Raw genomic sequence first — 17,782 nt, forward strand, 5'->3', positions numbered from 1 at the left:
CCCAAAACCTTACCCACAGGGGTCAGCAATGTCCCGACCGGTCAAGCGGAAACCTTTCAGATGAGTCGCTTAACCGAGTCAGACTCAGACCCAATCCTTCGTATGTTAGAAGCTACCTTTGTATCCCTGAACTAATCCAACCCTAACCTAACCGAATCCTGCTGGCTTTGTTACGATGTCAAACCCCCCTTTTACGAAGGAGTCGCCTTAAACACTCCCTTCAGTTATTCCTCAGCCGACGCCCCTCACCAGTGCAGATGGGACACCCCTCGCAAAGGAATCACCCTGAGTCAAGTCACAGGCTGAGGCAGATGCTTTGGCAATTCAACCCTAGCTAAGCGGAGAGGCAACATCTGCACCAAAATTGTCAAGCCGAACAGGAAAAACAATAAGTGGGCAGTCCCATCCGCATCGGGGATGTAGGTTTGCCAGCAATCCGGAGTGAGTCCTTGTGTGTTCCTTCCCAAATTCAATGACTCTAACGACTTCTGTGTCCAAGTTCTGATTGTTCCTAGGGTCCTGTACCACTCAGACGAAGAAATGTACCATCTTCTTGAGGGACCCAGCCAGATCCACAAAAGAGAAATAATGACAGGTATAACTATCACAATGCTGCTCAGCTTGGGAGCAGCCAGAACGGCCACGGGTGTCTCAGCCCTAGCGACCCAGCACCAAGAACTGTCACAGCTGCAGGCAACGATTGACGAGGACCTGCAAAGGATCGAGAAATCTATCTCCTATCTAGAGAAGTCAGTCTCCTCACTCTCAGAAGAGGTCTTGCAGAACGGGCGAGGCCTGGACCTCCTGTTCATGCAGCAAGGGGGCCTGTGCGCCGCCTTGAAAGAGTTTCTATGCAGACCACACGGGAGTAGTGAGAGACTCCATGGCAGAACTCCGGAACCGACTGGCTCAGAGACAGAAAGACAGGGAGGCCCAACAGTGCTGGTACGAGTCCTAGTTTAATCAATCACCTTGGCTAACCACTCTGATTTCTGCCCTGATAAGTCCATTGGCGATGCTGTTTCTAACAGTCACCTTCGGACCATGCCTGCTGAACAAGCTAATCTCATTCGTCCAGAGCCGCCTGGAACGGACCAACATCCTGTTCGTAGGGCGACGACAATTGCTGTGAATTCAACCAGAGAACTCAACCAAGAAACACTGCCAGTCACAAGATTTTCCAAACTTGTCTAGCAAAAGCTTACTCAGGTTTCCCAAAACCCCTTTCCCTTGTCAAGTTACAACCTTATTCCTCATTTCAGTACCTATGTATATGACTACCTCATTCATTTGTGAAAAGGTGGGGGGAGATGTGGTAGCTAGGGAAGAGGCGCTGCGGAAGATGTCGCGATGTCACGGAAAGGCAGGACCCTCTGTTTCCCGTAGATAAGACCCTCAGTTACTCATAGATAAGAAACTAACAATAGGAATGTGGCCCCACTAACAATAGGAGTGCTGCCCCACTAACTGTAAAGTCAGCAACTCTCTACTCCTTACCCAGTACTTTTCCATTCCCTACTAACCATAGGTAAGAAGGACAAACCCCTTTTTGACGTAGAGACCCCTAAGACTATAAGACCCCATGAGAAGAAGTAATAAACGCCTTTTGACCGTCCACCACATTGGTGTCTGCGTGTGTCATTGGCCCGAACGGCCCTGGAGAGTGGGCTGTCGAGCTGTACCTCAGAACCAGGTCGCCAGCCTTGACATAGAAAGCAACATCAAACATCCCCCCAAAACCCAAACCCAGGGACCCCCCGGGATATCCGGGCCGAGCTACCCCTCCCTGCTCACCAGCGCGATGGGGGGGTTATGATCCCAGAGGTGGGGGCTGCTTTTCAGGCAGGGATCGACTGTGTGGTTCCCTCAGCTCAGCCTCCATCTGCCTTTGTCCCTCCTCTTCCTCCCGCTCGTCCCCTTCCTTTCCCCCTCCTCCTCTGTCTTATCTCCACCTCCTTCCCCTCTACCATCCTTGCTCTTTTTATCTTCTCCTCTTCCACCTCCCTAACCCCACCTCCTCCTCCTCCTTCCATTGCTGCTCTCTCTCCACCTCCACCACTTCTCTTCCATCCCTTCTCCCCCTGCTCCTCCCCTCTAACCCCACCTCCTCCTCCCCCTTCATCCCTGCCTTTCCCTCCCTCCTTCTCCTTCCCCAGCAGCAGCCACACCCTCGGTGCCCCGTTCCCGCGGCCCTCGCAGCCCGCGGCAGGAGCGGGGATGGAGCCAGGACAGGTCGGGACGGGCAGCGCGGGGCTCTCGGCTGCTCCAGCCACTGCGGGCGGGGGGAACCCGGCCCGGGCCAAAGGAGAGGCAAACTGGGAAAACTGGGGAACATCACAGTAGAAGATGGAGATAAAAGAGTTATGTTAATAATAACTCCAAAGGAGGAAAAGCTGGAAATTCCAAAGTTTAGGGAAGCCGAGAAAAAAGAATTAAACAAGATAGGAAGTGAAAAAGATAAATCAGGGAAATGGAAACTTCTTGATGGAAGACAATTTCATAATAAAATATGCTTACTAGGAAAATATTAGAAGACTTGCATCAGAAAACCCACTGGGGTACTCAAGCTTTGTGTGATCATTTTTTAAGGGAGTATGGGTGCACTGGGATTTTTGGAGTAGCAAACCCAGTACCTGAGAGATGTTTAATATGCCAAAGGAGAAATAAAAAAGTGAAGAGAAAAACAACATTTGGAGGTCATGAGTTAGCTGGTTGACCATTTCAAAGAATCCATGCAGAAGTTTAGATTTGTTAGGCTCTGGATATATTTGTAAAAAAAACCCGTTTAATCTAGAAAAAAGACAATATGCCACATGTTAGACAGGAGATTTTAGGAAAATAAAAATCTTTGAAGTATCCGAAACACCAGAGGGGAAAAAAAAAACAAATGGGGGAAATGAAAGGGAGGGGAAGAAGAGGAAAAATCACAAAGAGAGTGGGATCCTCTGCAGGTCTTGCCCCCTCTGTTCGCAGCCGAGGCGCCTGTCCCGGGTCCCGGCTCGCTGCCCGCCTCAGCTCCACCTGCCCCGGTTTCCATCCCAGGTGCGGCCTCACTGCCCAGGGCAGCTCCACCTGCCCCGGCGCTGTCGCTCAATTTGTGTGCCCTGCTCCCACTGCCGCTCTGCCAGCCAGGCTGGGGAAGATGGGGGTTGCTCTGTCCTGCCGCCTGCTCCGAGGTCACCGCGCCCACCCCACCCAGGGGGGGTCCCAGCCATTCCATCCCCGGCTGCCCTGCCCGTGCCACTTGCGCTGGGCACCACCGCTGCTGCCGGGCTCTCCCACCTGCCTTTGCTCTGCCGGCAGCTGCCGGATCAGCTGCCATCAGCCATCTGGGGGCTACCCACGCTCCGCCTCGGGCTCCACGGGAAGATCCCCCTCTGGTGATTCCGGCAGCAGACCCTGCCCACACTGCGACCGAGCCTCGGCGGGATATCCTCCCCTGACCCCGTCCTGCTCTGAGTTACGGCCCCTTGGTAACCACAGCTCCGGCTGTTCAAGGAAACTCTCTCTCTCTACAGGAAGCACCTTATCGAAACACTAGGAGCTCAGTTAAAAGGCAGCCCTCTCCAAATTCTTTCTCAAAACACGGGAGAAAGGCTATAGAAGGGAAAAAAGTCAAAGAGTTAGATGAAGGGATTGGTCTATTCCCATTAAGAGAGGTTCCCATGGGAGGGATGCGCTGCCCCGCCCCGCGGGAGCCACCAGCGCCCCTGCCGGCCGTGCCCGGAACTGCACCCAAGGGCAAAGCGCCGCAGCCCAAAGGCTGGGACTGGGTCTGGGCTCTATTTGCTGTCGGTGCCGCAGCTGTTGGTGTTTGTTTGCTTTATTATACACACTAGTAAAGAACTGGTATTCCTATTCCCATATCTTTGCCTGAGAGCAACTTGATTTCACTAGTCTAGAAATTAAGACTGAGGGGGTTTCCATTCTCCATTCCAAGAGAGGCTTTTTCTGCCTTCCCCAGCAGACACCTCTCTTATAAAGAAAGACAAGCACCCACAGGCACTGAGGGGCACTGCAGGAGGGGCACAAGAAGGCCCTGCAGCACTTGGGCACAAAGGCACAGCAGGTGAGTGCAAGAAGGGAGCAGCAAAAGGCCAAGGTGAAGGCAAAGGCCAGGGCACAGTTCCTACAGCCCCTGAGGGATCAACCCCAGGGCCCAAGGGGGCCCCAGCACCCAGGGCACGGCTCGGCCACAAGCACCTGGCAGAGGCATTGCCCTCCTTGGCAGGGGAGAGCCCACCCAAACAGCCCCTGGCAAGGAACCAGGGCTCCAGCTGCAGGGCACAAGGACACTGCAAGCACAGACAGCAGCACCCTCAGGACCAGCAAGTCCACCCCTTGATGGACATGGATTGGCAGGGCTGTCACAGTTCCCATCACACCAGAGACCCTCCACACTGCAGCCCTTGAGAACATTCAGGGCGTGTCTGCATTGAGAGGAGGCATTTCCTGATGGACACAGGGGCCTCTCAATCCACTCTGAATCTTAGACCGAAGGGCGGAAAGAGTAAAGGAATGTTTTATTTTTAAGGGAATGAGTGGGAAAGATGAGCAGGTATGACTTGTTCAACTACTATTAGAAGTTGTGGGGCATAGGTTTGAATAAAATTAATTTCTTTTTCTTCCTCCTGTGATTGTAATTACTTAGGAAGGAATTTGAGAGCTGGATTTTAATACTGTAAAAGGGGTTGCAGAGGCCAGTTCTGTTCTACCTTTGTGTGACAAGATTGAAAAGGCCCATGCTGAAGTGAACCCAGAAGTGCGGGCAGAGACAGGAAAAGAGGGAAAATTAGATATGGAGCCACTACAAATTACTTTAAAGCAACTAGGACAAGCAATACCTTGTTCCAAGAGAGAGAAGAAACGGCTCACAGCCTGGTATTGAGTCCCTGTTAAAGGCAGGGCTTTTGGAGCCAAGGATGTCTCCCTACAACACTCCTATCCTCCCAGTCAACAAACTGGATAGATGGACAGCAGGAGGAAACACAGAATTTTCAAGTGTTAAAATGAAGATTAAATGAGGCAGTTTTCCTGGGCCTTCCAAAAAGGAAAAAGAATTTGAATTATAGGTGGATTTTAAACAGGATCTAGTCAAAGGAATTCTTGTGCTAAAATGTTTAACCCAGTGGCCAGAGAGTGGCCTCGCCTGAAAAGTGATGACAACAGGAGGATCTCCTACAGTTCAAGTCTGGCATCAAGGTAAAGGTTTGACAACCTAAACAGCCTCTAAATGGATGAGCAGGGCTTGGTTATTACAGTATGAAACTTGTTCAATGGCACAGGAGGATTTAGAACTGAGGACAGGGCAAGGGTTTAACCCAGCCTCCGGTCTGAACAGCCTGGAGAGGGGCTGGCAAGGAACCCAGGACTGCACTCAAGGGACAGAGCTCCAGACCCAGGCTGGAACAGAGTGATGATGGGACATTCCCTGGCCTGAGGGAGAAAATGTGTTTGTGGATGGCTCTGCAAGGGCAGCAGAAGGGAAAAGAGCTACACGACAGGCTGTTATTAAGGAAGGAGAATCAGACAAAGCGCAGGTCACCGCCCCATGCTCAGCTCAACCCACAGAGCTGTGGGTGCTTCTGAGAGCCTGGCACTGAAATGCCCTGAGCAGGAAGGCTTCAATATCTTCTGCTGACACCATGGCACCTAACAGGGGGGCAAAAGCAATTCTCACTGCTTCAGAAACCACTGGAGCAGATATCAAGGCACATTCTCCCATAGGAAGCTGGGCTGGCACAGAGCCTGCCCTGGCACTTTGCTGCTGCCAACACCCAGCCAGGACATCGGCTCCTGCCCAAGGAGTGCAAAGCAGCACCACTGGTGGCCAAGGGGCCCATGCCAAGTGTCCCTGAGGCCAGAAACAGCCGCCAGCACAGCTCAACACGGGGGGACCCCTCAGCCTGGCCTCAAGGGCTCTGAAGCCCCGGAGATTTGCACTTCCCGCCCGCAGCAGGAGGATGGGAGGCCGCCCCTGAGCCTGCCCTGAAGGCAACGCAGCAGCAGCCAGGGCTCCACAGCAGGCCAAGCCCCTGCGCCTGCCCACAGATCCTCGCCTGGAATCCTCTGCAATCCTGGCCACCCTCCTCTGCCATCTCCAGCCCCTGGGGCCAAGCCTTGCTGCCACTGCTGCAGCTTCAGCGCTGGCTGGACCTGCACTGCCACAGCTGCTGGGGAACACCACGGCACAATTCCACTCTGGGGCTCACTGACACCCACACTCTGGGCTGCCTGCCATTGCACTGCTGCAAAACGTACCAAGTTTATTTCTTAAATCTTCTTTCTCTGCTCAGAAGGGTCTCTCTAGTCAAAGGTTTGCCTTGGGGAAAGGAATTTTAAAGGTTTTATTTAAGGGCTGCTGCACCACTCAGTGGAGATGAGTTTAACATCCCAACAGACTGGGAACAGCCCAAAAGACACCCACAGAGATAACGATCAGCAACAAAACATCAACATTGCCCAGCAGCAAACAGCAACCAACAGCTACCCCAGGCACTGCCCCCGGCAGAGCTGGAGACACCTGGGCTGGAAAAGGCTGAGAAGGAAATCCAGGAGTGTGGAGACCGAATTCACATCAGAGGGGAAGAAATCCAGGTCCAACAGGAAACCAAATACTAAAAACTTATACAACTTGGAAACAATGAACATTAAAGCAGTGGATTTAGATTGGTTCCGACTACATAAAGTTTAGGAAAAATCGAGTAAAACTCACATGGCATGGAATGATTTTCTCTGCACAGCCAGGCTATTTGTGAAAGAATTTATTTCTGTTGCACATCCTGGCCAGAACCAAGGAATGCCTTGACTCTCTAACACTAAAGAGATTCTTGGAGAGTTTTTGTTTTCCCTGCAGTTTCAGTGATAAGATTACAACATGATAATACCTTTTTATAATAATTCCCACTTTATATTGTCAGGTGGGTTCTGGACAGAAGTGTAAGAATCAATATTTGCTCTGGGTTTTTCCAAGTTCTCCTTTATGTAGCTTTTGTAGAACTGAAGAGCTTTAACCATAATACTTTGAACTCGTAAATAGTTAATACTGTTTTTTAAAACACAGCAGATTCTGGGGAGGCCACATGTGACTCACCAGATGGCTGCCCTGGAAGAGAAGCTCCATTCCAGGCAGCCTGCAGAGGAGCTTTAGAAATGCAAATGAACACTGCTGGGCAAAGTGTGGACAATGCACCTGGGTCTCTTGCCCGGGGCAGGAATTGGGCTGATTCCCTCTGCCCCTCACCCCAAGCTCTGCCTGCTGGCACTGATGGAATTTGCACAGCTCAAGGCAGAGCCCAGGGGGAGGATATCTGACCCTGCAACAGAAACGGGTGAAGCTGCAAAAGGAAACAGCAAATGGAGAATGTTGGGAAAACTTCACTATAAATAAATGGGGGGAATCACCCCTCTGCCCACTCCAACATGTGCTGTCACTGTCTGCGTTATATAGGGTATATTACAGCAATGGGGATTTTTTGCTACCATAAATTCAGGGAAATCAGTTGTGATTACAACTATTGGCTGATTTAATTAGAGAAAAGCAGTCAATTGATGCAGCCCTGGCTAGAGAGAGCAGCCAAAAATGGGGAAAAGATGAATGGCCAGCAGAACAAATCCTACAACACCATGGATCAGCCCCTGGGAACCCGAAACAATTCATATCAGGAGCCACAGAAACCATTTCTCATTTCAATGGCATCATTAGATTACAAACTGTCCTCGGAATAACCAACCAGACAGCTCCAGCTCCTGACCTTCCTGCTGGCCAGTCCACCGAGGAAATGAGGAACACAACACTTAACCATGGGATGGGATCAGATCATCTGTTAGCAGAAAAAAGAGGAATTTGTGGAAAATTAAATGACTCAAACTGCTGTTGGCAAATAGATGACAAAGGAAAAGTGGTGAAACAGATAACAAAGGAAACAAGAAAGCAGCTCATGTATCTGTCCAAACGTGGAAAGGATGGCAATGGGACAAGGTTTTGTGGCTCCCTGGCAGACCATGGGTTAAACGAATGCTGTTTCTCCTCTGATCTGCTGCAGCAACTCTCATCTTTTTACCATGCTCCATATCTAGAGAGTGCAGCTCATTCAGCAGCAGAGCGAGGGGATGCAGGTGGCAGCCAGGCCTCCAGATCCAGAAACGGCAACAGAAGGACAGGAAATATGGGCACTGAGAATAATCCCAAAACCAAGGAAGACTCAGTAAGGAAAAAAGACAAGAAAACCTGAAAATAAAAAGAAAATAAAATTAAAAAGAAAAAACATTCACTGAGTGAATCTGCCTGGAGATTGGGTCAGGTACTCATAGATAAGGAAGAGAGAAACCATCAGTTTCAACAAATGTTGCTATTTAACAGGGACTGCTGCTCAGAGAAAGTTCCGCTAAAATTCCTAAACTTCAGGAATTTTGTTCTTCCGGAGCAGAACAAAGACTTAACAGAGCCATGAAAATCAACTGTTATACGAAAGTGGGGGTGCACAATAACGAGGACATGCAGTTGGCGGATCGTGAAGTCTGAATCTTCCAAGTACCTCAGCCAGGGGGCAAAGGGAGAGGGAGATGAGCCGGGAAAATGAGGATAAAACGGAGGCTGCGAACTACAACAATGGCAGAGAGCGCACGGCAAATGCCCCACGGCCTCTCCCTCTGCCCAGCAATAAAGTCACTTTTACAGGACTCCTCTGTCTCCTCTGCGCACAGAAACCTCCGGCCACGGGAATTTCCCCGCACAGCCCCGGGCACGGGGCGGATCCCTCTGTCCCAGCCACAGCAACCGGGCAGAGCCAGCGCTGCTCCGGCAGCGGCTCCTGCCGAGGCAGCGGCCGCAAGGAGACCGCGGGCAGCCGCTCCCGCAGCGCCCTCACGCCAGCGGCAACACGCGCCGGACACGGCACAACGAACCCGCCCGAGCCCCTGCCGCCCCCGAGGCCCGCAGCCAGCCCCGAGCCCCCGCACAACCCAGCGCGGCTCCCACCTGCGCTGCGGCCGCCTCCGAGCTCCGCCGCCGCCTCACCGCGCTCCGGCCGCTGCCGCCGCTCACGGGCCCGCACACGGGCTCCGACAACGGCGCCGCTGCCCAGCCACGGCCGCCCTCAGCCCGCCACCGGGGCCCTGCTCCGCCCCGCTCCCACCAATCAGCGCGCCACAACCACGACTGACGGCACCATCGCCAAATCGCAGCCAGGGGCGGGCTCTGCACACGGCACAGCCCCGCCCCGCGCTCTCCGGGCCCCCCGGGCTGCGTGAGGGCAGAGCCGGAGCTGAGGAACAGCCCTGGAGTGGGCCCGGGCCCGAGGGGGATTGAGCTGAAAACACAAACAAACTTCTCCGCACCTCCCGCCACGGCTTTCCCGGCACTGCGGCTCCGGTGGCTCCGGCTCAGCGGGAAGCCCTGGAGCCTGATTTCTCCTACCCCTAATTAGGAGCATCAGTGCATCGCTTTGATTTCCCCCAAAAATAGAAAACCACCCCAAACCCTGTGGATGAGTGGGGGAGGGGAGAGATTTCTGACAGAAAACTCCAAAATCTCAGAGCAGGATAATGAGAAGTAAGTGAAGATCCTTAAATGCAGCTTTCCCCCACGCCTCCCTCCTTCCAGCTGCACCTCCTACCCCGGCAGTGCTGCAGACAGGGAATGGGGCCGAGCTCAGTTCATGCCCCGGGGCTTCTCCCTCTGCTCAGGGACAGGAGACGTTCCCCTGCTGCATCCTGGGCTCTCTCCCACCGGAGACTTCTCCAGGAACTTCTCCAAGCTGAGTCCATCCCATGGGGCACAGCCCCCTCCAAGTGCTGCAGCGTGGGTCACTGTGCCCCGGGGTCAGTCCTGCCAGGACAGGCTGCTCCATCGGGGCCCTCTGGCCGCGGGGTCACAGCCTCCTCTCAGGCATCGCCGTGCTGCAGCGTGGCTGCTCCGGGGGCTGCAGGGGGATCTCTGCATCCAAATGGATCTGCAGGGGGATCTCTGCAGCCCCACGGATCTGCAGGGGAATCTTTGCTGCCCCGTGGATCTCTGTATCTGGCACCGCTGGTTTTGGAGGCACCAGGATTAGGCTGAGCTCTGCCTGAAGCTCTTCTCACATTCCCCACACCCTTCCCAGCACAGGGAGGCTTTTACCTCCTCTCGGCTCCCCAGGCTGGGTTTGCAGCCCCTCCTCGTGTGGGATCTCTGGGCCTTGTCCGCCCCGGTGGAGATGGGAAAGGAACGTGGATGGATGAAGGACAGAATGAGAAGAGGAAGGAGGGCAGACAAGGCTAAGATGGGATTTGCCTCCATGCCAGAGGGAAGGGGAAGGAGATCCCCCCAGTCCATGCCCTGGCAGGATGGCGTTGGCAGTGAGGCTGTCCTGCAGCGATGCTGGGCTGGGAGATGGAGCAGCAGAGAGGGGAAAGGGGCAGTGATTCCTCCTGCCCTGCCTGGCTGTCCCAGCCTGGAGCGTCCTGGCGCTGCCGAGGCCCTTGGAGCGTCCGGCACTCCAGAGCCCGAAGCTCACGGCTGCTTTATAAAGCTGACAAAGTCAGCAGGATGGGTCTGGGTATGATCTGCAGCAAACTGGGTTTATTGGCACAGGAACAAGGCACAGAGCTGAACAGGGCACAGGGACAAAGACAGGGCACAAGCTGAGGGCACAGGGGGTTTTTATATGGGGTAGTGAGGGTGGAGCTGAGGGTCGGGGTCCAATGGATATGGGGGAAAATGGGGCAAAGGAGGGGTTAAGGGTCGAGTCAGCTAATAGGGAAACAGGGGCAGAGGAATGCAGTAAATTAGAGCCAATGGAGGGACAGAGAGGGAGAACATTCCAGGGACTAACCAGGGATGGGTAATAGGGTTTGAACTGGGGTAATTAGGCCAATGGGCCAATGGGGCAACATAACTTTCCATAAATCAGCATGTGCCTGCAAAGATCTATGGGAGAAGCAAGCTTCTCACCATAACCTTGAAATCTATTCTTCTTCTTGAGGACCAGTCCTCCACGGGTGGGAGATTGAGACTCCCATGGGCCTCCACACCAGTGCATCTTCCTTTTCCTCGCAGCCTCCTTCTCCTCCATCCAGACAAAGTTTAGGATTGACAAATCCTGGCTTTGGGGGAAGAACAAGGGGTGAGCACCTTGGGTTTTATGAGAAAGGAGCCTCACTCTTTCGAATTTTTGAAAGTTTAATAAGGAATAATAAGGGGTAAATCAGTAACAGGGCTGGGTGCTTGGCGATGGCCAGAGGGTCACTGGTTAACCACAGCAACTCTTCTTGTCTAGGTTTCCCATTGTATTGTTCAAATACATATTCCTAATGGTTATACACATTCAAACATTTCTTTGAACTCGTTTACATGTTCCAGGAATTCTTTAGGTTTGTTTGACCCCCAACTCGCCGTTTTAGAGCACGTGCAGGAATCGTGGATTGCTGTTTTGAGGGTTGTGTTTCACTCCCTCACAAGGGCCCCTGTTCTGTGGTTTCAGCAGGTGACAGTTATTGACAGTGCAAGGGTCAGTGGCAGGGCTCCTCATCACATCCCTTCCTTAAATGTTGTCTGATCATGCAGACGGTTTTAGATACTTCTACAAGTACTTGAAGGAACATTATCTATTTCACAAACATCTCTGAAGTGTTATTGTCAGTTATTTATAAAAATAAAAGCATTACTTCTTATTTCACAACTACAGCTACTTCTGCAAATGTTAACATTCTAATGCACAACACATGACATCCATTTTAATATTTTGCAACATATCCAAAACTATAATGTATGTTTTTCACACTGTCCACAAACTAAAATATAATCCATAAATGATGTTCTGAGGATATGAGCTACACAGGGGCCAGGGCATTGACCACAAAAAGCTGACAAATTATACTATAGCAAAAGCAGTTAAAAGTGATTACCAACTGTACTCTATCAAAATCATTATGATTAAGAATATTTTGCAGAAGTCAATACCTAATAGCAAAAGCCAACACTACCCAGTTATTTATAACAAAGCCAGGGCAGGTTTTTCCCTTGCATGGAGCACTTGGGCCTTCCCCGGGCCCCTTCTGCCCTCGTGCAGAGCCGGTGGCATTTTCCAGCACACCCAGTTTGTAACCAAGAGCCGGGTGCAGCCCAGAAGGCTCCAAGCGCCTCCTTCCAGGCTGACTCTGCAGGGCCCGAGGCTGCTCTGGGCTCTGCCAGGGCTCTGCTGGGGCTCAGCTCTGGGCCAGGCTGGGCCCGCTCTCCCCTCACATTGCTCCGGGCAGCTGAGGCACAGCGGGACAAGGAAGGGACACGGCAAGGCAGTTGAGGGTTAAGAGAGTTTTTATTCAAACAACTGCCATAACAAACAGGCTGTCATAAGAACCATAACAAACAGGCAATCCTAACTACCCTAACTAACTACCAGTGCTAACTACCATAACTAACTAGTTGTCCTGACTTCTGTAACTGAAAGCTGTCCTCAAGGGCTTCATCTCCTCCGCTGCTCCCTCAGTTGCTTTGCTGCAGTGATCAAGGGGTCAGGCTGCAGAGAGGCTTGGCTGATGATAAAAATGGGTGCTGTCCAAAGAAGAAAAAGGAAAGAAATTAATTGTTACTTTCCAAAGTCAAGTTCCTCACAGGCTCTGTTGCAACAGGACAAAGGGAAATGGTTTGAGACTGAGGAGAGGGAAGCAGGCTCAGATTAGATCTAAGGAAGAATTTTTTAACCAGGAGAGTGGGAAAACACTGACAGAAGGTGCCCAGAGATGTGGGAGGTGCCTCCTCCCTGGAAACATCCAAGCTCAGGTCAGAGAGGCCTCTGGGCCGCCTGAGCTGCTCGAAGATGTCCCTGCTCGCTGTGGGGCACCAGGCCCAGATGAGCTCCAAAGGAGCCTGCCAAGCCACAGCAGGCGAGGATTCTGTTTGCTCTGCGTGTGGAACACAGCCAGACTGGAGACTGTCGGAGGGGGCCCCACAAGAAAACCCTCCCTGGCGCTGCTGCTTCCCCTGCAGCCCCTGGCCCTCAGCTGCAGCAGCTCCTGGGCAGCCCAGCGCCGCTCCTCGTCCGGCTCCAGGCTGCACTCGAGGCAGTCCCGCAGCAGAGCCGACAGGCGCCGGGGCTCCTGCAGCTGCGGGGTCCCATTCTGCCGGATCAGAGCGCGAGCCTGCAGGGAAAGCAAACTCAGCGCTCTGCCAGCTCCCTTCACACCCACACGGGCTCACATCCACCCCAGGCCTCAGCCCCAGCTCCAGGGGCACTTTCCTCCCTGCCACAGATGCTGCTCAGAGCTCATTTTGCTATGCCAACCAAAACACCCAAACCCTGGGGCTGCCACAGCCACTGCAACATCCAAATGATCTCGCCTTGAGAGCCAGTTTCATTGGCTGACTCTGTCAGTAGGAACCTCCATCAGAAATAGCCCATTTTGCTTCTCCAAATGGGGACACCAGCTTTACAGGCCATTTTCCAGAGTCAGTGTGGTCTGCCTGTGTTATTTCAGAGGATTCTTACATCAAGTGCATCTCTGCAGTGCCACTGACACTCAAGTAAATGCATTCCTGATGCCCCATCCCAGAAACTGCCAGGCAAGAAACAGGAGGTTTGTGTTGCTGAAAGCTCAGGCTTGGTGACACGGAGAAAGTAGCTTGAACTAGGAAAGAAATACGTTACACTATGAGGATGTTAAACAATCATCTTCATGTTCTCAACAAATTTCCCTGTGAGAAGAATCAGGGTGGAGATCAACTTGCAAAATGGCTTTTAGAAACTCCTGCAGAAAGCTTGTTTTTGGGACTGGGATTTGGGGGTGGTTTGGGGTTTTCTTGCAAGGTAACATTAGAGCTGATGCACTTGCTTCACATTTCCAGGTCATCCTGACAGCCAGATGAGCTGCAAAAACATAAATCCCAAAGCAAATTGTTGCTGGAGACTGAGGAATATTTTCCTGTGTGGAGGCTGGAGTCCTCTGGGAATTCCCTTCCCATGTGCAGAAACCTCCAGCTGCTGCTCCCAGTGCAGGGTCCCCCTGTTCTCACAGGCCTCTGCAGCCACTGCAGAATTTGCCTCTTACCATGGCCGCCGTTTCCCTGAACTAAGGAGGTTCTCCTTCCACCATCCCGATGGTCACAATGCCAAAGGCCCAGATGTCCACCTTGGGGCCATAAGGAGATCTGGTCACAACTTCTGGGGCCATCCAGTGAGCAGTGCCCACCATGGAGCTGCGCTGGTCCTGCTCAGGGCTGAGCTGAGCGCAGAGGCCAAAATCAGCTGAGGACAGAAATAAACCCCGTCAAAGGCAGCTGGAATGAGGAAACCAAGCACCAAGATTCCCCACTCTCAGTCTGAGAGTGCAGTAGTGAAGTCAGCTGGAAAAGCCCTCAGGGCTGTAGCCAAGGAAAGGAACGATGGAACTGGACACTTCAAGAAACCATTGAGGAAGGGTCAGGGGATGTGAGAGAGAAGAGGGGAAGAAGGCGGGAGGAGGAGCGGGGAGGAGGGGGAGCGATTGACCCGGGGGAAGAGAAGGGGGAGATGAGGAGAGGAGCAGAAACAAGAAAAGTAGCGGGGATCCCCCAGCCTTCATCGAGGTGTCCAGGGGGGGGCCAGGAAGATGTGGAACCCCCAGCCAGGAGTGTTCCCAACACGGGGGGCTCCGACCCTGGGGGTCACCCGGGATTATCCAGCGTGGATCCTCCCACGGCAGATGGAGATGGAGCGGCGCACGGAGCTCGTCCCGCACCGGGCACTGCGGGATCCGCGGGCAGCGACCCATCCCCCCGGGCCCAGCCCCCACCCTTTGTCCCCCTCCCTTTGCCCAAATCCGTCCCATCGCCCCCCCAAAATCCCTCCCCATCGCCCCCCAATAAACGGGCCCGGGCCCAACTGGGAAGCTTTATTGGGAGCACTGGGAGCAGGCACTGGGCGGGGGCAGAGCGCCAGCGGGGCTGGGGGGGACACGGGACCCCCCCAAAATCAGCGGAGCGGGGACGGAGCGGGGGGTCCCGGCCGGGCCCGAGACCACGGGGAGGGGCTGCGGCCGCCGCCGGCTCAGGAGCTCTGTGGGCAGAGAAAAGGGGGTGACACCGGGCTGGGGGCCCCGGCGGGAGCGCACACGCTCCGCCACGGCGAGGACGCCACCCCCGGCACCCGCCCTGACCTTCTTGCGCAGGGAGAAGCCGAGCCCCAGCGCCAGGAAGACGAAGCCCAAGACGAAGCCCCCAATCCCCATCAATATCTTGATGCGGGCGGCGTCCGGCGGCATCTCTGGGGGGTCCGCAGGGCTCAGCACCCCCAAAACCTCTCACCGACACCCCGAGCCCCTCCCAGCGCCCCCCCTATGGCCCCCAGCCCAGCCAGGACCCCCTGAAACCTCCCTCCGATCCCTTTTTGGCCTGGCCAGGAGCCACCAAAGCCCCTCCCGTCCCTCTCAGCATCCCACAGCCCCCTCCCAGTTGCCCGCAGCGCCGCAGGACCCCCACAGCCTCTCGCAGTCCATTGGCAGCCCCGGCAGGACTCAGCCAGAGCCCTCCCAGGCTGTGCCCAGCACAACCGAGCTCATGGCGAGCCTCGCTTTGCCATCGCCGATCTCCTTCCAGCCCCTCGGGGCTCACTGCGATCCCTCCCAGTCACACCCAGCACCCCCAAACTCCCTCCCAGTGCCCACCAGCACCCCCCAACCCCATCCCACCCTCCTCAACATCCCCCAAACCCCTTCCCAGCCCTTGCCCAGCCCCCAGCCCCTCTCCCACTTCCAGCCCGGCTCTCTCCAGCTCCCTCCCAGTGGCTCCCAGCACAGCCCAGCGGCTCTGCCAGCGCCCCCAGGGGCTCCCCCGTACCCCAGTGCCGCCTCAGGGGCTGCTCCAGGCTGACGTGCTCCACCTGGCAGCTGTAGCTGAGCCCGTGCCGGGGCGGCGTTTCCAGCAGCACCAGCAGCTGGTAGGTCCAGTCCCCGTTGGGGAGCACGTCGGTGGCCACCACGTGCTCCGAGAGCTCCTGCTGGCCCTGGAACCACCTCACCTGGATGGCAGCAGGGTAGAAATCCATCACGGAGCAGAGCAGGCGGCCGGGGCCGGGCTGGGAGCTTGAGGGGGGCACCAGCGAGATGGACACGCTGGGGGACACTGGGAGAGACAGAGAAAGAGAGAGCGGGACACACTGGGATCAGCTGGGGGGCGCTAATAGAGAGAGGGGAGGGCTGGGCTGGGCTGGAGAGGGAGTGGGAACGGACTGAAATGTACTCGGAGTGACAGGGAATGGATTGGGGAATGTGGTGGGAGGGACTGGGAATGTGCTGGGAGGGAGTGGGAGAGACTGGGAGGGAGTTGGGTGACACAGAGTGATGGGAAGGAATGGGGGAACTGGGAGAGAGGGTGGAGGTCTAAGAGTGAACTGTGAATGAACTGGGAGGAGACTGGGAATGGACTGGGAGAGACTGGGGAGGAACTGGGGATGGTCTTGGAGGGACTGGAATGGCACTGGGAGGGATCTTGGTGGCACTGGGAGGAACTGGGAATGAAGTGCACGGCACTGGGAGGTCGAGTCCGGCGCGAGGCACTCGGCGATGCGGGTCCGCCTGGCAACAGATGAGTCATGAACAGGATGCGATCTCATTGGTTGCCAAGTGTCAACTTTACGGGTCGCTGAAATGGACGCGCGGGGGGGCACTGGGAGGGACTGGGAGGATCTGGAGACCCCGGGGGTGGGCACAAGGAGGGCTGAGGGCTCTGGGCCGATGCCCAGGGAGATTTTGAGGGGCTCCAGGCTCACTGGCAGGGCAGGCCCCGAGGGGACGCGCTCTGCCTCGCGCTCACCTCGGCGCTCCGTGAGGAACGGGGTAAAATTCTTGTACCAGCACCGGCAGAACCAGTCCACCGCAGTCCGTCTGTCCTCCATGAATACCGCGTTGCTGTTCCAGCGCTTGGCCAACTTCTCCCCATAGGGGGTGAACCCCACAAAGTGCCCCACGTCGCTGTCGAACATTATGAACTGATCCCGGTTGTAGATGGATCTCTGGACGTACCTCACCTTCTCCGTGCCGTTAATGAAGTAACACTCGGACTTTGTCATCCTTTGGAACACCCCTGTGTGTGCAGAACATAGATCGGGGGGTGCCTCTCCAACACCGTCCCCAGCATCCCCAGAGCTCCGGGGCCACACCGGATCCCCACTCCGCACCCCCTGTGCCCCACGGCCGCCATGGGACCCGCCTGCCCGCGCTGCCGCTTCCTCTTTGTCGCCCTTCCCTCATTTCCCCTTCCACATCCTCTCCCCTCCCACCTCCGGCCGCTCCCAAATCACTTTGGGGTGCCATTTCCCCATTTTCCCACAAATTCCCCAATCCCCAGTCCCCATTGCGATCAGTTTTGAGTTCCTCCCCTCCGCTTTTGCCTCTTCCCCACCCTCTCCCACCGCTCCCTCTCCTCCCCCCACACCTCAGTCCCTCCCGCTCTCCCTTTGGGGGGTCCCCTCCTCCTCCCCCTCCGTTTCGGCCTCCCCCCTTCGCCCCCTTTTCCCCCTTCTCCCCCCGTCCCAGCGCCTCCCGCCCCCCGCTCACTCGAGAGCTCCGCGCCCGCAGCCGGGGGGGCTCCCAGCACCACCAGTGCCGCCAGCAGGGCCCCAGCTGCCGCCCCTCGCCCCATGGCCGGGGCCGGGCAGGGAGCAGCAGCCCCAAAGCAGCCGCGCTGCGCTGGGAGCGCCAGTCCGGAGCAGGGCGGGCTCGGCAGCGCCGCGCGCTCTCATTGGCTGCCGCCGCTTCTGGGAGCGATCGGCCACGGGCTCTGCCCGGCAACCGATGAGGCAATCCAACGTCCCGACCGCTCATTGGCTGC

At 55.3% G+C, this 17,782-nt stretch overlaps 1 protein-coding gene and 1 pseudogene across 1 annotated transcript in view; one reads left to right on the forward strand and one right to left on the reverse strand.

Annotated features, from left to right (window-relative positions):
* LOC131093383 (zinc finger protein 850-like) overlaps nucleotides 1-9,058 on the reverse strand; it is a 201,688-nt pseudogene extending 192,630 nt beyond the window's left edge.
* The window catches only part of LOC131093384 (zinc finger protein 850-like), a 253,540-nt gene that overhangs the window by 101,204 nt on the left and 134,554 nt on the right, over nucleotides 1-17,782 (forward strand). The gene's annotated exons all lie outside the window — the stretch shown is intronic.

The sequence above is a fragment of the Melospiza georgiana genome, chromosome 25 (genome assembly GCF_028018845.1).
Source record: "Melospiza georgiana isolate bMelGeo1 chromosome 25, bMelGeo1.pri, whole genome shotgun sequence".
Taxonomy (NCBI): Eukaryota; Metazoa; Chordata; class Aves; order Passeriformes; family Passerellidae; genus Melospiza; species Melospiza georgiana.